Source organism: Empidonax traillii, unplaced genomic scaffold, assembly GCF_003031625.1.
Source record: "Empidonax traillii isolate 1590-97213 ecotype Southwest subspecies unplaced genomic scaffold, ASM303162v1 scaffold237:size1322474, whole genome shotgun sequence".
NCBI lineage: Eukaryota > Metazoa > Chordata > Aves > Passeriformes > Tyrannidae > Empidonax > Empidonax traillii.
This window is the reverse complement of record NW_020955430.1, coordinates 774,479-795,261: the sequence shown is the minus strand read 5'-3', so window position 1 is coordinate 795,261 and position 20,783 is coordinate 774,479. Positions and strand designations below refer to the sequence as shown.

General features: G+C 48.9%; 1 protein-coding gene across 3 annotated transcripts in view; it reads left to right on the top strand.

Annotated features, from left to right (window-relative positions):
• Positions 1-20,783, top strand: part of PAK3 (p21 (RAC1) activated kinase 3) — a 112,577-nt gene that overhangs the window by 53,544 nt on the left and 38,250 nt on the right. Inside the window, exon 1 of one of the 3 annotated variants that reach the window (XM_027888379.1) lies at positions 666-729. The exons of 1 other annotated variant lie outside the window; for it this stretch is intronic. The gene's annotated coding sequence lies outside the window, so the exon portion shown is untranslated. Of the gene's footprint in view, positions 1-665; positions 730-1,025; positions 1,045-20,783 lie in introns of those variants that run through there. One more of the 3 variants, XM_027888382.1, reaches the window with a different exon arrangement.

Below are 20,783 nucleotides of genomic sequence, written 5' to 3'. Positions count from 1 at the left end.
AGCAGGGTCTTTTTCTAGTTTGGAGACCTTTCATGGAGGAGCTGAATTCGGAGGAGCAGGAACAGGACCACGCTCTGCCTGGGGAAGTGTAATTCGAAATGAATGAAGGAGAGAGGAAAACATGGACTGTGAATAAGATTTTCCTTCTGGTGCGTTTGGGGATCCTTGCGGGGAAGTGCCCTCTTTGCCGCAGGAGTGGCCGGAGCTGGTTGCTCCAGCCTCGCTGCCTGCTAGGTTTCTCCCACGTTTGGATGGGGAGCGGAGAAGCCCACAGGCTGTCACACGCAACGTCATCCGGGGGAGCCCCGAATTTCACGGTGCATTTCCTATTGCCAGCCGACGAAGCCCAGGCAGCGTTATGATGCCTCGCAGGACCCATTCCGGCCCCGGCCGGTGCCGGCCCCCGCCCCCGAGGTGCCCGCGGCCCCTCGAGGGGGCTCCGGGGGAAGGGGCTCTGCGGGCGGCCGCCCCCCCGCGCCGCGCTTCCCCTCCGCGGCCGCCTTGAAACACAAGATTTGCCCCCAGCCCCAGCCCCGGCCCGTGTGTCGTCACCCTCCGCCCGCCGTTCCCATTGGCTGCGCCAGCGCGGCTGCGGCGGCCCCGCGACGCGCGGGGCGGGCGGGCGCGCGGCGATTGGCGGCGCGAGGGGACGGGCCGCGCCCGGGGGGCGCTCGGCGGCGGCGGCGGCGGCGGGGACGGGCGGGGCGGCGATGACCGACCGAGCTCCAGGTAACCCGGCCGGGCTGCAGTGACCCACCGCGGCTCCGGGGAACGCGGCCGGGCTGCGCCGACCCTCTGCGGGTCCCGGTAACCCAGCCGGGCTGCAATGACCGCCCGCGGGTCCCGGTAACCCCGGCCGGGCTGCACTGACCCACCGCGGCTCCCGGTAACCCCGACCGGGCCCTGCGGCCGCCGGCGGAGCGCGGTGCCTGTGGCCGCGGCCGCGGCGCCCCGTGTGTGCCGGCGATGGGAGGAGGATGCCGCGGGCAGGGCCGGGCTGCGCCGGTGCCGGGGCTGTCGCTGCGTGTCCGCGGTGCCGCTGCCGTGAGTGACACCTGCGCTGCCGGGCGGCCGGCGGTGCCCGGAGCCCGCTGTCCTGCGGGGACGGCTCCCCGAGCCGCAGAGCCGCGGCCCGGGCTGAAGTTGTGTCGGCACCGGCCATGAAGGCGGCCGCGGTGCGTGTGTTCCCCATCTCCCAACAATGCCGCCTCTGGGCTGCGCTTCTGCAGAGGAGTGAGAAATTCTGGGCTATAAATAACTCCGCCTTTTCCTTTTTTTTTTTTTTTTTTTTTTTTTTTTTTTTTTCAAAATTTTTTAAATATGTATTTTTTTAATACTCGTTATTGACAATGCGCATCCGATTGACCCGTTCAGCAGCACCTGCCAAGTTTTTCTCGAAATCCGTTCGGGGAAGGGTGGTCTCTCCTTGTGCGTGCCTGGTGGTGCCTGATGCCACACTGGAGCCGGTCCCTGTGCTGGCTTGTCCCTTTGTCCCAGACTTGTGCACCAGGCAGCCGAGGGAGTGCTCCAGCGTCATGTCTGGCTGCTCCGGGCTCCCCTCCTCCGGGAAGGGGGGATGCTCTCGGCACGAGTGGCGCCTTGTTTTGGTCATTGAGGCAGTTTTCAGATCCAGTTTTCACCGGTGCCAGAAATGAGCCGTGCTTTAAATACAGTGAGGTATTGAATGTGGAAGGCTGAGGAGATTCAGGCAGCAGAAGCCATTGGCTTCAAAGTGAGCGGCAGCTGAAAGAGATGGTGGGCCCTCGGCTGGGAAGAGGGGGGCTGTTTCGGGACCTGCAGCCCCAGGGGGTGATGAGAGGCTGGATTTTGCCTCTCCTCGCGTGGCTCCGTTTGCGGGGTGGGCACAGTGTGTGCCAGCAGTGAACAGCCTGGGTGTCTGTGTGGGAAGTTCGGCTGACGCTCCTAAAGGCTTTGTGTCCCCTTTGCCCCACCTGCCCGCGGCTGCGGCGGAGGGGAACCTGCTTTGTGTTGTCCTCCTGGGCTCGGCCCGGGATGCCGTTCAGCACAGGGAACCTGGAGGCCGGAGATCAGCGTGGGCTTTGCTGAGCCGCTCTCAGACATGAACCGTCTCGGAGAGGGGAGGAGGAGGAGGAGGACGGGCAGTCGGGAGGGCCGGAGCCAGGCTGTGCCTGCCAGCCCGAGGGGACAGGGAAGGGAACGCTGCGGCTGGAGGGGTGATGACATGAGATCGTCTGTCCTGGCTCCTCTCGTGTGAATCCACCTTCTCCCTGGCTGTCAGACGGGGAGAAGGGGGCCTGGGCACATCTCCGGAGCTGCCCGGCAGGAGGACGCTCTGCCCAGGGAAGTGGGAAGTGGAAGTGGGGCACATGGCTGCAGAGGAGCCTCAGGCGTCCAGTCACAGGTTACCCAGCAATGTGAGCAGAATACAGAGTAAATCAGGGGTCGGGTGTAGTGGGGTTTAGGCCTGACATGTGGGCTGGTGGGTTTTTCAAGGCTGGGGAGTGAAGGTTGCCATGACAGGTTATTTGCATGAAAGGGAAGGATTGCCCTGAGCCCCGGTTTTCTGCGGTGAGCACAGGCTGGTGAGGGAGAGCGGTGCTTGTGGCTGCACGGGTTGGAGCTGCATTCCTGGAGCGTGGAATTGGGCAGAGGAGCTGGTGGCAGGCATGGTGTAGGGGGCTGGGGGGTGCCTGACTTCGTGGGTGAGGGGCTGCAGCTGCCTCTGGGCTGTAGAGGAAGGTTGTACTCTGAACTGAGACCTGCATGGATGGCATTTCTTAACTGACTGACTCTAGATAACTAAAAGTAAGTCTCAGAAGCTCCTGTGAGCCCTGAGCTCCTGTTACAGGATTAAGTTTCAGGCCTCATGGGCCACTGCTTGCAGCAGCAACAGTTTAGGAGGCAGCTGTGGCAGCAGTGCTGCAGGAGGCAATGCCCAGGGTGAGCTGCTTTGGCTGTCACAGGCCCTGGGCTTGGGCCTCGTTCACCTCAGGGCTTCAGCATGAGTATGGTGGCTTTTCTTGGGGGCTTTGTGCCCTCTAAACTAACAAGCCCAGCAAAACGGTGTAAGGGGGGTCCCACAGGAGAAAACTGTACCTTTCTGAGTAGACTGTTCCCTGGGCAATTTCTATGTAAGGATCTGACCAAAACTCAAAAAATATGGAAGTTGGAGTTCAGATTGTCCTGTGTGTCCTGAGCCAGCTCACAAGGTCTGGAAAAACAAAACTGGGCGTAAGAGATTGTCGTCCTCCACTCTCCCACATTTCTTTGCAGCTTTTGTACCTGGAGTTATAGGGATAGGTGAGGGACATTCAGCTCTGAACATATTGTTGGCCATAACAAACCCAGCTCCTGTGTTAGCCATTTTCTGGCCTGGCAGCACGTGCTCCTAGAGGAGAGCTGGTTTGTGGGGATAGTCCCATTTCAGTTCCTGTTCCCTCTGCCTAAAACCTTCTTCTCTTTTTCTTTTAATACTTTAATTGTGACTGTGGATCCAAGTGTTCCTGGAGCTGCCAGTGTTCTGGGATCAAAACCAGCTGGGAAGCTGAAGGTCTTTCAGATCTGCCTTCAACTCCTCCTTAATTTTAGCCATGTCTGCACAGAACTGGTCACAGGGGGGATGTTGCCAGATTTGGCTTCTGCTACTGCTCTGGTTGGACACCCTGTGACTTTGGGACATTAACAGTGCTGTCAGTTTGTGCCTTTCTGGTTTGAGTCCTGATTTCTGTTCCTTGCTGTGCTACACAGTGGGCAGGCGGGAACCCACTGTGATCTTCCTCTTTCATTACTATCCTTAGCTCATGCCAAAGGTGCTTGAAGCTTTTCTCCCAGGAACTTAATGGGGAGGGCAGTAGTAGGAGGGGGTAGGAGGAACATGAATTAACTTTCACCTGCAGAAATAAACCTTTTCACTTGCCAGTGCTATTTTGTGTTTAGCTAGCATTTTCTCCTTGCAGCTCTATTTTGCTTTTTGCCTTTCAGACACAAACAGTTGAACCTGTGTGTCTTCTCCTTCTTCTGTGTGGGCTTTGATTGGCCTGTTATTTGAAGAATGGCATTAGGCCAAGTGGTAATTGGGAGGTTTCACTGGGCCCAGGTCAGCATAGGTAGAGACACTGATGTGAACGTCTTATCTCAGACCTACCGTTGCTGGTGTGCCTTGTGCTCCTAGCAGCAATTCTGTAGTGGAGAGATGTGACAGAAGTACCTGTGGTTTGCTAGTGGTTAGGCTCAGTGCATGGAGTTTTGGAGATCTTTTCCAGGGGAATATCAGCAGCTGTGGCTTATGTGCAGTGAACAGCAAGTGTAGCACTGTGCTTTGTTGGGGATTGCCCAGGGACTGTTCGTTTTGCACGTTCAGTTGCACAGCTGCAGCTCTGGCTGTGCCATTTATGAGTTGGCTTCCTGGGTTTCCTGAGACAGGGAATTGGGCTGCAAGGTGGCACTCACCATCTCAACCAAGTGGTGTGGCACATGGCAGGGGGGAACACCTTGCTCTGGACAAGCAGCATGGCATCCACCCAGTCAGACCAGGAAGCCTGTGTGTGATCTTGTTGGTGCAGTCTCGTGTCCCCAGCTGTTGGAGCTCTTGACCCCAGGAGGCTCTGGGTGGGGGACAGGCAAGCCTAAAAGTGTTGCAGGTCTTTGGCTTCTGGGCTGGGAGGATCTTTGTGTCAGCATGTGCCATCAGCCAGACCTGCAAGTCTGATTCAGAGCAATGGGCTAAGTGCACCCTTGGGTGCTGGGATGTCCAGTGTCACATCGTCCCTTCTATAGGCAGACATGGAAATCATGTCCCTCTTAAACAGGGGCATGTCCTGCTCAGCTGGGAAACCTCTGCCATGAATGTTGCTTTGTTTTGGTCTAAAGACTTACCAGCATGACTGTGTGCATTAAGTATTTAGGGGTAAAATAGTGTTGTTATATATTCAGTGTGCTTATTTACCAGTGTTATTTTTGTTTTCAGTTGCTTATCTAACAGTGTATGGGCAGATGCAACTGTCTCTTGAATGATGCAGAGGAAAACGTGTCTCTGCCCTGGAGTCTTTGCTGCCAGTTCCAGTGTGATTGGTTTTCAGTGCCTGCACGTGGCAGGGCTGGGTTTGGGGCTCAATGTGGTGCAGGTGGGGGACACTCTGATACAGCACCGTGTAAGGCTTGTAAAGATGGGAAACAGCACAGTTGAGGTTGGATGCACATCCTTTACTCTGCTGTGGTCATGTGTACTGTTTTATTGCCATCAGAGGCAAATTAAGGCAATGTGGATCTCAAAACACATTCAAGGAATCTTTGGGAAAGTTTTATGTGTTTCTTTGCTATCCTGAGGGCAAAAGTGCCCTTTCTCTGGGAAATGGAAGCACAGATTTGGATGTGACTCCTTGACTTTTGAAAGTGATACCTCGCACATGGACCAGTGAAAGCTGTGCTGGGGTCCAGCTTGGCTTTGCCACAAGTCAGGGTACTGCAGTGTCATTTTTGTCCAGCTGTAGATCCCCTTAAGTCTGGAACAAGGGGCTACTTTGACATCGCAGCACAACGCAGACTCCAGAGCTGGACCGTTCTCATTTCCCTTCTAATCCTCAAGTGTTGAAAATGCTCTGGCACCTTAGCAGGCCCAGCACTGCTCTGCAGGGTGCATGCACAGTTGGGCACACATGACTAGGGGAATACTAAAACATCTCCTTTCCATATTACCTGGGTGTGCTCATTTCTCCAGAGGGTGCTGTTGAAGGGGCGGCTCTGTGGCCCCCCCAGTCCCTGTCCATTTGCTGGCATCAAAAAATTGCAGTTTGCTTTATTCGGAAAGGGCACTGGAAAGTACTTCTGCGTGTCTCTCAAGGGGAGTGAAAGGCCTAATGTTTTCCATTTGCTGTCTCCTCCTTCACTATTCCCTATTGTGAAGGAGAAAATCCTCCAGATCAGAAATTTTCCAGGCGCTTCCCTGCAGAGAGTCTTGATTCAACCTGCAGTGCCCAGATGCCAGCTCGTATTTATCAGGTGCACCCAGCCACTCCCCAGATGAAACACGGGGCTGCTGGTGCATGGTAAACCTGGGAGGGAAGAATGGAAGGCACACAGTGAAAACCCTGGGCATTTGCTAAAACTGTTTTTAATGTCTCCTGCCCTCACAGGCAGAAGATTGTGGACTTGGATTTGGGATGCTCTTGAAGTGTCACCAGAAAAGCTGTCAAATATGTGCATGCAGAAATGGAGGCTTGGAAAATGCTTTTAATTGTGACTCTGCTCTGCACAACACAGATTGTCATGCTTTGAGCTCAGGTTTGTTTGTATCAGGGACAGACATTGATACCACAGCTCCTATTGGTGCATGAATATTTCAGCAACTGAAACGATGCCTGCCTGCTCCAGAAAAGAGCTGCTTACATCCTCCTTTGATCTTTTTAGCAAGCCTAGCCAGCTCAGGTTGGCATCCTAGTTATTTATTTCCTACAGATATGGTCTACATTAGCTGTGCTGTGCTATGACTCTCCTCTCTTCATTCCAGAGACTTTGGAAATTCAAGTTGGGAAGAAGTGAGATTTCTAGCAAGAAAAAAGACTAAAGCAGACAGAATTTACTCCCTGGTTTGTTTCTTTTGGTGGAGGCTCCTTGCACTTTGTAGGATGCATGGAGCAGAAAGAGGTGGGGTAATACTTGGAAGTATCTAGAGTGGCAGTCTGTGGGGACAGTATTCCCTTTTATTTCTGCCCCACATGCTGTCCCACACCTTCTCTCCATGCTCTTGTTCTCTCTCACTGGGGGAATGCAGAATCCTCCCTTTTAATGACATTAATGTATGATGTTAAGCACTTCAGAAGGAATAATCTGGGAGTGGGGTCTTATTCTCTTCTGCAGTATATTGACAGCTCACACACAGAGGTTGTGTCCTGGACCCTTTTTGAAAGCTAAAGTCCTACTGGAATGCTGGAGCTCCTTCTGCCTTTGTGTGTTTCTGAAGTAAATTGTCCACAAAGCGTCTAAGGCCCGTAATGCAGACAGTGAGAGCTTTTGAGCAGTGTGCTCTTCAGGGCATGGTCAGTCTTCTCCATGGTCTGTGGAGCACCCTGGATATGCAGGGTGAATGCCAGGCTTCTTCATGTAATAAGGAAAAGCAGTAGGAATCTGGATAAGAGGTAGTTTTCCAGTTCTAAGTCCTTGATGTGGCAAGACCTCTGTCCTCTCGCCTTTTAGTGAGCAGCAGCACGTGAATGAAGTTTCCAGGCCTGCACATGACACAAGAGGTCTGTTACCTGATTCTTGAGTATTTTTTGAGCTGTATTTCGTGGTGTTTGCATTGCTGATCCCAGCAGAATGGTAGAACTTGGCCTCATGGGTACAGCTGTACAGGTGTGATTCTCTGTTTGAGGACTGAATCTGTTGCAGTGGTTTTCCCGAGTGTGAGTGCTTGTGTACTGGAACAGAAATCACCCATTGCTGTGTGTGTACCCCAGGAGCAGTCTGGTAAACATAATCTAGAAGTCAACCCGCAATAGGACTTACTTCTGGGCAAGGAGAGGTAAAAATTGTGCTCTTGCATATTCCAAGCAGCCTTTAAAGTATAAGTTCTTGTTAGACTGTTGGCTTTTGTTGGTGGGGTCGTTAGGCAGAAGATGCCTTGCACTGGTCTGCCTTGCAGTGTTGGTGAGGCTTGTGTTGTGATCCATGGAGCTGACCATGTCTGACCACCCATCCCCTCAGCCATGGAAAAGGCAGCTCAGGCTCCCTCCCACTGTGCTCGCTGGAATGTTGGTGCCAGAAGGCAGTGAGCAGCAGGTGCACGCTGCAAACGTTTCTCTGCGCTCCGAGGATCTCGAAGCGTATTTTCTGTGAAATATGTTTTAAAGATTTACAATAAATAGCTCAAAGTCAGGCCTGGGAAAAAAACAGAGATGTGTTAAGGCAGGGCCTGACTGCTCCAGGGGAGGCTGGGTGCCAGGTTGACTCCTGTCAGACACACTGGAAACAAAAGGATGAAGTCAGGTGCCCAAGGTCATCGGTAGGGTGCTGTCACAGCGGTGGAAGACAGCAGTGAGAAGCAAACATGACTGAATTTTTGTGTCCTGAACTCGCTGTGGGGAACGTGGTGACGGTGTGACTGGGGACATTGAAAACCTAGACCAGTAGGTGCCATTTCAACTAATGAGGACAATTTACGGTGAAATGTTACTTCGTGTGTCCTTTTCCAAAGCAGACCTGAGATTCTGCCATCCAGCAGTGCCAGGGAGAGAGGAGCCCTGGCACCCCGAGGCCACAGGGCTCATTTGAAACACACAAGCTGAAGGAGGGACGTGTTGGATGGCAAATAGCTATTTGTGGCATGTTAGGTGTTAAATGCATTGGAACAGGGAGCTTGTTAAAGGGTCTGGATTCAGGATGTGCTTGTGCTTAGCAGAAATGCTCTGTGAGTGTTCTGAGCAAAGAGAGACAAGACCCCCACCCCCTGCTCAGGCTGGTTGCCAAGTGAGTGTTGTCAGGTAGCCATTACGTGCTACACAGGTGGCCATGGGATTTGCCATGGAAGATGCTGGGATCCCAGTGGACTGGGGATTTAGGGGTGTTTTAGACACTTTGCACTGCATTTCGCTTGTGAGTGTTTGGGAGGGGTGTCCTTGTGCACGTACATATCAGATGCAAATATATTTTGAGTTGTTGTGTGTTTCGTCTGAATTTAGAAAAGGAGTGATTTGGATAAAGAATCCTCCAGGAAATGCTGCTTTTGCAAGCACAGGCCTCTTGACTGTGATTTGGGGGGGAGGAAGGAGTGGGAATGAGGGGGAGGTTCACTGAGGTTTTCTTCTTTTCTTGTAGCGTTTTGGGAAAACTCCAGCCAAGGCCCACATACAGTCGGATGAATCAGCCTACTTTTGCCATAAGTAATTGGCAGCTCTAGCTGCAATGCAGTTTTGATGTATGGCTAATACACTTCTCCTTGGTTTAATTGAGAAGAAACACTGCAGGAAACACAGGATGTTGAGTTGGGCTTTGTATGGAGTCTTGGAGCTAGTGGGGAGATGCTGTAGGCTGCTTCGTGAGAGGCTGGAATTTGCTGCAAATTATATTCCATACTCTAGTCTGAAGGCTGTCATTGCTGTTCATCTGCTGTAGAAAATACATTTCCTGTCTCAGACACGTGTAGAGAGCACTGTAAGCTGGCACATGGCACTGTTGCTCAGTGCAGGGTTTCCTTGGAAGAGTCTGATTTTGTAACAACTTAACAAAATATTCATGTTCTTAGAAGAGTGACTGTTCCTGTGCTGACAAATAAAGCATTTTGGCCTTCTCATATTCCTGTAACAAAATGAAATTCACTTGTTTTCTAAAGCATCTGGTGCCAATTCAGACTGAGAGCTTTCTGTGTCTGCTGCAGGACTTACACTGGGCTCGGAAAACTTACCAGACAAGCTCAGCATTCACCACTGGAAGTATCTGGAGTAACTGGAGGGCTTTCTTGTCCTGGAAACAGGACATGTAGCAGTTGCCCTTGGCAGGCTAAGACTTGCCAAATGCCTTTTATTTCCTGTTGAAAGCCTGTTTTTACATGGAAGGATTATATTACTTTCACCACTGTAGTATCTGTTGGTAAATATTGGCTTTAATAACATATGTTTCACTTCAGCAGAATAACAACAGTGCAGAGAAATAAGTGTGCTGTATTGGGGCAGTAGCATCAGTGTTCTTTTACAGTGTTTTGAGTGGTAAAATACCATACCTGTTATTTTCGTAGCACTTGAAAATTCATTAGAAACAAGTCCCTTTGAGGAACCTGTAGTCACAAATGTGATTAACTCAGCTTTGGAGTTTTAGTCATGGCCAAAGATGCCCTAAATGTTGTCTAAACAGAGAGAACAAGCCTGACCTCAATTTATTCTTTCATGGGGTTGCTTCATATACAGGCATCTTGTGGTCTTCCGGCTTCCACTTGTTCTGGAGGGGATAAAACAGGCAAAAAAATACAAATGTAGAGTCTTCACAGGGGGCAAATGAAACAATTGGCTCTGTAGTAGTTTGCAGTTGAAGTGAAACACAAAGGTAGCTGGTTTTGCCCTGTACTTTTTAGGGTACAGAGGGGACTCTTGGACGTTTGAAGATGCAAACACATAGAAAGATGAACAATATCTCCTTTTCCCACATTCTTAGTTGAGCAATACTCCTGCTTGCTTGGTTCAGTGTGTTGTGTGTGTCTGGAGAGGGATTATACCCAGGCCAGCTTGGCTGAAGTTTGCTCTTTTCTCTCTCCAGTTCACTGGACAAGTGTTTTACATTTTCTTCAGCGTAACTTTAAATGGACATTATTTTGCCCTGTTCCAGAAAGGAACTGGTATTTCTACAACTCATGCTGTCGTGTAAGTAACCTTTTTCTTTTCTGAACAAGGTCATTACATCATGATGCAGTAATCCTCTGCCTGTGGGATAAACCATCCTTTCTCTATCTCTGTCTGCTGCTCTTATCTGTGTTTGTTCTTCCTTAAAGTGTGCACAGTGGGGAGGAGACAGAAGGGGTGAGAAAAAGTTTTGATTCCGGCCTGTTAAACTATGTTTAGAGAGAATAATGCATGGGTTGTGAGATGCAAAGGGCTGTTGTCTCTCAGAGCTATTGCTTTGATACTTTATCCACAAAGAGAAGCTCCATAGTCTGAAGTCAGAAGAGCCTGGGGATGAAATTACACCTTTGCCAGGCTATGACAGGTTAAACTTTATGGAGAGGCAGGTAGCAAATTATCCACAGACTGAATTGCAAAGGAGGGCTTTAAAATGGGCTTTAAACCCTGCTGGGGAGATAAGGTGGATAAAAATAGTTAGTTCTTGTGTCCCTCATTTTGTCTGTAGTGCTGAAAGCAATCTAAGAAGGAAGGAGGGACAATGCTGTTGTCTTGGTCTCAGTCCAGAGGAACCTGAGGGATGGAGCCACTGCCATGGAACAGGGAAGCACAGGAGCTGTGTCAGCAGGCCCCAGCCTTCTTGCTGTCTGTCCCATTCCCTGGCCATTAGACCAAGCTGCCTCCCTGCTTACTGCAGTTTCTAATTTGTCGTGGATGTGTCTGTGCTTTTTGCCAAGTCGGTTTACACCGCAGTGTATCATTCATGGCTGCCCCGGGGTGTGCCCAGTCGGAGAGTGGTTCATAACTATTTTTGGTTCATTTACAAAGGGGGCAGGTGACGTGGTTGCCTAGACAGCAGGGACTGTACTTGGTGACCTAGTGGGTCTCTCCCAGCCCTGTGCTCCTATGTAACCTGAGGTGATGCCATCTCAGCTGCATCAAGATGCCAGTGATGTAATTTCAGACTGTCTGGCCTGAGCAACAGCCCAGGCAGGGAGGCTGCACATGTGTAAGATGGGATGAAGCAGAAGAGACGCAGGGCTTGATTCAAAATGAAACGAGTTAACTGAGCAGAATACAGCAGATGGATTAGCTGTTAATTCCATCTTTCACCTGCTCTGAGAGGAAATAGCCTATACGTATTTCACTGTGCAGCTCCAAGGTCTGTTGCAGATTAAGACAAATAACTAAGTTGAGTCATCAGGTTGTATGTAGTGTCTCAACAAACTACTTTAAAAGATGTCAGGTTCTCACTGTGGGTGGATGTTAAAGTAGCACAGCTATCAGAGAAACGCATCGAGAATCACATGAAGACTTCCCTGTGTCATGCAGTGGTGGAGCACATGTCCTCCAAGCTGGAAGTGATAGACGCCCGTAGCTGTCAGCAGGACAGGATGGTGATGGACACCCTGCAGGGCGTGGGCACATCTACACTCACATGCCTTTACAGCTCTCAGAGCACACACGTGCTCAGAGTTGCTTGGAGTGCAGGCAGAGGAGCTCAGATCGGGCTGTGCCCGTGTGGAGACTGGGCTGTGGCTGAGCAGTCCCAGTTCCAGTCAAAAGGGACACAGTGACAGTCACTATATCCTCATAATAATATTTCTCTGTTTTGTACTTGTCCCTAATTTATTAAATCCCCAAATCCAAGGGTCATCTTATGGAGATTACAAGGCTTGACAGCATTTTCAGCCATGTTTCAGCTGTGCTGCCTCTGTTGATGCAAACAGGCTCTTTGTAGTTTGGTCCAATGTCAGTGTTTTAATGGAGGAGGTGAGGTTATTAATTAGATTAATTGATTATGCTCTTATATCATTGTCTGCTACTAGAAAACTTCTAGCAAATGAGTTTGTACTACGTTTGAATTATTGGTTTGCTTCTGTTGAATTCAGTGCAGGGTTTCAGTGCAGTGCAGATCAGAATCTTGGGACTCAAATTCCAAGGGGATGACCATGTTGTAGGAAAAACCATGTTCACAGCAGAAATTCCCAGCCATATTGTTATGAGAGCTATGACTGCCAGGCTAAATTTCAGAGCAACATTGATTTTTATTTCTTCATGCAACTTGTGATTTGCTGAGTTACAGCTGACAGCAGCATTCCCCTGTCCTTAAGGGGTCATTCTGCATATGTGTGTCTGTGTGTTTGAAAGCTGCTGAATCACATCTTACAAAGAAAGTCCTCTAAACATGCTTAGCTGACTGTAATACCTTTCCTTTTGCACCTCGTTTTCAAGACAAATGTCACCAAAACAACTTTCAGTGCTTTGATGTGGGCTCCTTATTTTCTCATTCATATTGCATGCCCAGTTGCTCCGTGGTGGGTGTCAGCACTGGGTAACAGCAGCCATGTGTGAGAAAGGAGCTGCTTCCTGGCATGGAGTAAAATTTAGGCCAGCTGTGGATGCTGGAACCACATCTTAGAGACTGTTCTTTTGGGCTCTCCCTTGCCTGTGCTTTGCCTGAGTCTCGGCACTGAGCAGAATTCCTGGTACCCAGGATCCCACAGCCTGGGGAGCTGCATTTCTGTTTTAATGCCTGAGCTTCACGCTCTGAAGGCAGGAGGTGGGGCCTGAATTATTGCCACACTGGGCTTGTGCTGGTGTCATCCCAGAAAGCTGGTTCCTCTCAACTCAGCGACTCACCCATGCTCTTGTTCGGTTTGAGCAATACTTAAAACTTGATGTGTCACCCTGCACCTGTTCAGCACAAGTGGTATTTTATGGGTCTAGTAAAACAAGCGAAAATGCAATTGCAACTCTGGCCTGATACTTTATGGGGAGACAGTTTTCCCGTGTTTTTTCCTGTGATGTTTGGAAAAATCTTATTGCTCTGTCCTTTAGCTTTAATTTCTAGACATATAAACAGAATTGAGAGAGCAGGGGAAAACAAACTCCAAGCAGCATCCCAGGTAAGTCTTAAATATAGAGGATGTGTATCTTGCCACATCTTCAATTGTTTTGCAGTCAGGCTTCTGGGATCTGAATGGATTTTCAAACCTGTGTCAGGGCTCAGTGCTCAGATTGCTGTCAGCAAAAAATGATCTGCCACTGTTGTTCCCTTAGTCTGAGTTAACTATCTGGGCACTTAATGAAACACCTGCTGGCCTAAAGGCCAGTCCTTATGAAAAATAATGGCCTTTGGCCAAATTCTGCCTCTCCAGTTGTATGGCCTGATCTCAAGTTCTCATTTAATTTTCAGACACGAGGTTTATAAAATAGCTGTGTTTAATAACACATTAATTCTCATCTTCATATGGCACCTGAAGGGCATTTGCAATCGGAACATGGTCTCAAGGTTTCTGTTGTTCTCCAGCACGCGTTCATCCTTTCTATAACTCCCTTCAAAGTCCTTTGCCTCTCACAAGATTTCCTTTCCCAGGATGTCTTGGGACAGGCATTTTGTGCGTGGCTGCAGATGTAGGTCCAGTCCTTCAGAAAAGGGCTTCTACCCTGGAGGTGCTTCCTTAGAGACAGGAAAGAATATGTGGTTCTGCTCTCCGTGTGGCCTTTGGAGAAATGGAAACTTGTTTCTTTGAGGGCAGACAAACCTTCTGCAAAGACTTAGGAAGTGATTCATCTCCATTTACACCGTCTGCAGTATCAGCTTGTGAGACTGGGATCATATGTTGCGCCTTATTATATAATGCCCCTGAATGTAAATCAGATCAAGACACTCTTACAGTTTGCAGAAGCCCAAGTTATATTAGTGCTGATGATAATTGCTAAAAGAGTCTACCCAGATAAAAGGTCTACCCAGATAATCATGGCTGAGTTCCATCAGTAGCACTGGACACTCACCTTCTGATAAAGGGCCCAGCTTTCAACTGTTGTGAGACTTTGCTGAGCTCTATATGGTGAAAAGTGCTCATGTCAAGTAAAACAACAAGAGGTGATGGCTTGGAATGGAATTAAATATTTCTAGGAGAAGCACAAAATGTGCTCTGTTTTCATTGTGTGCCTTAATGCTACATCTTAGATTTTCCTTGATAGCATTTCTAACCGGCAGGCCCTTATCCATTCTCTACCAGTATTAGTTGCAGCTTAATGACACATAATTAGATTGGTTCTTTATCACTCAACTTGCCAAGTCGTTTATCTCTTGAAAGGCAGGATGGAGAGGAGAATTTATTGCCTCATTGTCTCTTGATGTTCTGCCACGAAAAGGCACATTTTGCCAAAGCCTTTGGGAAGGTGCATTGTCAGGGATTGCAGGCGATTGCACACCTAGAAATGGAGGTGTTGCACACTGCCTGCACTGATAATCTACCCGGGTCCCTTTAATGTCACATTACCCTACATCCACAGGGTTTGGGGAAAAGGAGATTAGTGAGAAATCTGGATGAAAAACACTTAATTTCTGATGTGTGCACATACATACACATAAATTGGATTTTTGACAGCTGTTGCAGCAAGTCGTTAAAGCAGATTTTTTTACTGAGGGTAGGTGTGTAAAGAGTAGAGGTGTGTAACTCCTGGGGCACCAAAACAACTGCAGTGTTCTCTTCTGGGGCAGATGCTGATGCTGCAGCTAGAGGGGAGTGCATCTCTCCTACGGCTTCTCCATGGAAGTCAGCATAGGCCATCTGCTCACCAGGGCACTTCGGATGGGGGGGACTGTGTCTTGTGCTGATGTGCTTGCTGGAAAAGCAAATTTGGGAGCATCTTTTAGAACTGCAAGCACAGCTTTGACTGCAGAGTAGATATTTCTTTGGTCTTTTGTCTTACAAAGAAATGAAGGTACTTCGTGCTGTCAGTGTGAGAGGGGGAATCCTCATAGAATCATGGAATGGTTTGGGCTGGAAGGGACCTTAAAGACCATCTTGCTCCAAGCCCCTTTGATGGGCAGGGATACCTTCCACTAGACCAGGTTGCTCCAAGCCCCATCCAGCCTGGCCTTGAACACTTCCAGGGATGGGGCATCCACAGCTTCTCTGGGGAACCTGTGCCAGGGCCTCACCACCCTCACAGTAAAGAATTTCTTCCTGATATCTAATCCAAACCTGCTCTCTGTCAGTTTGAAGCCGTTCCCCCTTCTCTTATCACTACACGTCCTCGTAAAACATCCCTCTCCAGCTCTCTTGTAGCCCGTTTAGCTACTGGAAAGAAGTTCTGGGCTTGTCAGGAAAGTGGCAGCAGCCTGACTGTCTCACTTATAAATCCTCTGCTTTGAGTGGTGTAGACACCCAGTGTAAACGTGCCTGTGCAAATTCCAGCCTTAGCTTTGATCCATTTTGTGCAATTGGATTGTCAAATTAAGTAGTACTGGCTGCTGAAAGAGTCAGGCCAACTTTAGATGTGTTGGCATTACAGTTTAAATTGTAATAAGTAATTTTCTAAGGAGACACGTGACCAGTGTCTTCCATTTTGACAGTTTGGGTGAAGGAGCTGAAAGGAACGTGATGAATTGCAGTAGATCCAAGTCCTGGTGGTCCTCTCTTCCCTTCTGGTGGGAGTTACTGTCCGTAGTGCCAAGCTGGAAGAACGTCTGCCTCAGCTTCTGTCGCTGTGAGGTTGGAAACTTATCCTAAATCCCTTTGGTGGCACTTTAGGCTAAGTCAGCAGATACTACAAAGAAATGGTTTAGTAGAGACACATCTTCCTCTCTGCCAGCATCTCTGGGTGAGCAGTAGCTTTTGGCAGAAGGGCTTCTTCAAATAGTCCCCTGGGGCACAGCGATGTCACACAGTTGCCTTTGCATATTAAGAGTGTGTGGCCCTGTACCCATCTCCAGAGCTCTCTTAAAAGGTTCTAGGCCAAGATCATCATTCACTTGTTATAATTCACGTGTTGTGTTTGGAAGAACTGATTTGTGTAGGATCCAGCATCACAGATTCATGGGAAGGATAGATCCAAGTTGCCTGTGACTTTTGTGTTGGAAAGCCATGATAATATTGGAAAATAAGAGCAGTCCCTCATCTTCTACCTTTTCTAAGCACTCACCAACCATTAATTAATTATCTGCACAGAATCCCTGGGAGCTGGCCAGCAGGCTGGTTCTGTGTTGGAGGGAGATTGAGTGGAGATTCTGACATCCTTAGATTCTGGAGAGCTCGTCTCGTGATACTCTGGCCACTGTGTGTACACAGCACCACTTCCAGGGAAGTGGAACCTGAGCTCTCCCTCTTGTAGGGCCAGGTAGGAAGTGGTTTCCTCTTCTATATCCCTGGCACTGAGATCTTTTAAAGCTTTTTTGAAAAGAGTGGGAGTGGAAGGAATGCTATTAAGAAGTTTTCCCGGAGGAGTGGAAAAACTGTTGTGGTGAATCTGGATCCCCTGCCTTGCACCTGCAAGGCTGGTGCCTGCATCGAGCCCAGGTTTCCCGCTCCTGGTAGCAGCCCAAAGCCTGCACTTTCTTCAGCTGCTCTCTGAGGAAACAGAAATGTTCTTCCCTCTCTTTGTCATCCTTCTGATGAAGCCTTCCAGAACAGTGGCATATTCCCATGAAAAGATTCTCTTTCAAGCCACTGACATGTAACTTGCTGAAAAATTCATGCTCGGCTCCAGTCAGAGACCTTGGCTTTCCCAGGAGCCTGGCCTGTGCCTGTCGGATTGCAACGTGCCTGCAGGGAGACAGGATCTGAAGTACAGGATCAGTCCCAAGTGACCAGGGATTTGTTACAGAGTAATTGTAGCCAGTGAGAAATGAGAGAATTGAGGCACACTGTGATTATGCAATCGTCCAGAGTCCCCTTGATAAGTCAGCTACAGAGCAGAAGAGAACATCAGATTCCTGTAATTTCTTCCTGTGCTCCTGCACGGGGAGGTGAGACAGGAAAAGCCCTTCTGATTTTTGGATTTGGACATCGAAGGCTGTATTTTCAAAAGGCCTTAGCTCTGATGGAGAAATTATGGGGATGCCAATAGTAGAATTAATTTTTGGAAAGAAATCAACCACTAAGTGGTGTAGCTGAAGGGGATCAGGGGCTGCAGACATGCAGAGGGGATGTGGTCAATGCACACAGAGTATTCAGAAAGGAGTGGGAGCAGGTACATCTGCCCCCTAGAGCTGCAGGGGAGTGTTTGAATGTCAGAAGGTGAAGGTGAACACAGCAGAGGGTGTGCACCTTTCCAAGGGCAAGGCAAGTGGGTGGTACATAACAGTTGGTGCTGCAAACCACGTGATGGTTTGGGGTAGAGGGATGATGAAGTGGACTTTCCACAGACCTATATCTGCACTGGGCTGTTCTGGATGGTGGAGACCTGGCAAGTGCAGCAGTACACTGGGGAAAAAGATGATTTTGCTGTCATTGTTTTCAGCTGACAGCGATTGCTGTTCCCTGGAGTACAATTTTATTCAGAATATAGATTTGATGTATTAGATGCTCCGTGTACGGGGGGCAGAATCAGGGCAATTCAGTTGCATTTCTTAGCTGGAGAGCTTACTACTGCTAGTGGTGAATAACTGGCAGCAAGAGGAGAAGTTTGGGCTCCTGAGGTGTGTGTCAGGGACGGGGAGACAGGTGGTGGCATGTTTGTTGATTTATGTGACTTTTTACATCCGTAGATTCATTAGGGTAATTTGGAGTAGGAATATAATCTCTGTGCGTTGATTTCCTGGTTTGTAAGCTCTTTGCAGACTGTGATCTGTGCTCTGGGTAGCTCAGGTAAGCTGTGTCCAATTTCTGATGCCAGGGGTGAACTCGGGGTGGCACAGGCTGTGTGGTGTAAAGTCTGCAGTGTCTGCCTTTAGTGCTTTTTGTCACTTAGACTGAAAGGCTGAGCTTTCAGCAGTGGAAAACCCAGGATTCAGGCTCTGCAGGCAAGTGTATGATTTGTCTAATAAGAATTCACTGATTGCTCCAGAAGTGTTTTGTGAGATTATTAGAATTAGGGATGGCTGCCACTGGCATTTACCTACATGGTGTCGAGGGATTTACTTAATTGTAGCTGGTGAAGGGCTTTATAAACCTGAGATAAATCACTCTTCGGATGCATAAAATGTTACCATTCTGTATAAATATTTTCTAGATAATGGAAGAAAAATATTTTAAAACACAGGAAGTAAGAGAGGAACAAGATCTGTTAAATGTTGAATTTATTTGGGAGCTGTTGCAGGCTGAACAGAGTCTGAAGATGATGAAATAGTAATAAACCACGATGTGATGGCCCACATTTCACGGCAGAGGCTGGTTCAGCGTGCTCCATCCTGCGTCAGCCGAAATTAGACTCGCAGGTCCCAGGGTGAAATGGAGAATCGTGCCCAGTGGTGCAGCAGGACTTCCATGTGCCTGGCACGCTCAGAGAGCCACACAGGGCTGCCCATTCTGGGCCACGGGCTTTGCCTTCACACTTTGTTTCCTCCCGGGGTTTGTGCATTTACTGGCTGGCATCTTGGCTTCGGCCCCCGTGGCAGGCAGCCTGGTTTTCGGCGTGCTGAGCCTTAGAGATGCCCTTGACTTCGGTGGGAGCAGAGGGAACGGAGCCCTTCTCATGGCTGGGCCAAGTGTGTCTGAGTCAGAGAAAGGGCAGGCAGCCAGGGCTTTTCCTCACAAAGGCAAGGAAGCTGAATTCATTTAGCTCTTTAAGGAGCGTTTAGCTCTCCGTTTGGAAGGGCCCATAGAAATCTGATACAACGTTACTGGAGTCTATTCGGATACTTTAGTGGGAATTGAACAAGACTTAAAATGTGTCAGAGTCTTTGCACTTTCAGCTGTAATGACGATGCTGATAAGCAGAATTGAATTAAAGATAATAAAGGAGAGAGTTGCCTTCCGTAAGCTGTTATCTGGTTTCTCTTGATAAAAATGTCTACATCTAGATTATTTTAGGTTTCCTTTTGTTTCCCTGTGGTATCATACTCTCTTTAATAAATAATTTGTGGTTCTTTGTGACAATTTTCTTTACTCCTGAAGAGAGGAGATCCAGTTTCGTATCCCTTCTGGCTTTGAGGTGTGTAGTTGCAAACAGCTTCTACTGTGTCTTTTCTTCTTAACAGGAATCCTGTTTACAGTTGTGCCTGCACCTTGGGAAAAGTTTACTCAATGCAAGGTAAATATTTTCACTCTCCTGGTACATTATGGTTTTATTGTCTTATTTTGTTTCTGGTGACAAATAAGAGCTGTTTGAGCAGCTTTTGGAAAAGAGGATGGGTGGTCATTGGCTTTTCGTAGAGTCTACTCTTAAGTTTCCCTCTGAAATTTATCACAGGGGGGTAAAAAGCCCCTGAACATTTACATGAGTAGATCTTTGGCTGGTTTTCTACTGTAGCTTTCTCCTAGCCCAGATCTGTGTGTCTCACTGGTGGAGTGGATCTCTGATCTGCCAAGCAGTGCTAGAAAGATTAGAGTGTAAGCAGGTACAAGTTGCTGTAACTTGTTTCATCCAGGACAGGGGCACTCTGGTGCATGTTATGGACAGAAGTTCTGAGGACAGTGCTGGCTGCTGGATCATGACATGTGGTCATGCAAAGAGAGAGCAGTGAGTTCTTTTCTTGTGAACTGGCCCATCAGGAAGCCAGTACTGCATTACTGTCTGTGGCATGCTGAAATCTCTTGGGAGTCTCCCATTAGAATTGGGTAATAATTTGGTGTGTTAATGTCCTGTCTTCTCCTCCACTGGGACCTGCAAACGTCATTCTGTAAAGTTTCCCTTTCTGCATGTCTTTGCTGCCATAAGTGACCAGCCAGGAAGTGCTGAAGGCTGAAACTCTCTGAGGAACAGGGGCAATTATCCCTTGGACATATTCCATGGGGCTGTTCTCATGGCCCTTTCTCCTGGGCTTGTGACCCAGACACTGCTGGTGATGAGTGAGGTGTGGTGGACAGATTGTGTTCCAGGGAGTGCAGCTGGTGGCTCCTTTTCTGTCTGAGCAGATGGACTTTGGGAGCTGTGGATGGGATGGGACACTGACTTTCCATACTTGCTCTTCTGGGGTTTGCTGCTGAGGCATCTTGGTGTTGCTGTGAGCTGCTGGGTAGGACTTCGGTACCTCAGGGCTGGGCAAGGAAAATCAGGCATCTGCCTAAGGCTGTAAATTAGGAAGGAGCTGACAGAATCATGGTAGTGGCAGAGCAACTTCTTGTGTTCCAGCTTCTTTGCGTGGCTGGAGAGACAAAGGCAGATCTGGGTCTCCAGCTCAGGAACAGGCTGCTGGCTCTGGCTGCCTCCAGCCTTTCTCTGCTCAGGAGCGACATCAGGCTGATGGGCAGCCCTTCAGGGGTAGGACCTGTGTCTGGCCAGGTCCCTGCTGTGACCTGACCCCACCCTCTGCTGCAGAGGAACCCCTAGGATGGAGGTGCCTGGCCCTGAGCACTGCCTGTCACTGCAGTGTGTGCTGATGGCCTCAGATATTCCCAGACTTCAGGGTCTGCAGAGCTGCTCCAGCTCAAGGTGCTCATCCCAGCTTTGGCTCTAAGAATTTCTTCAAAGGTCTCGGAGGTAAATGCAGGGCCAGGAATTAACCTCACTGGGAACAATTTCACTCAACAATGATTTATAGATCATGGTTAGTCATTGTGGCCTGTTAGATAGTGTGGCTTTTAA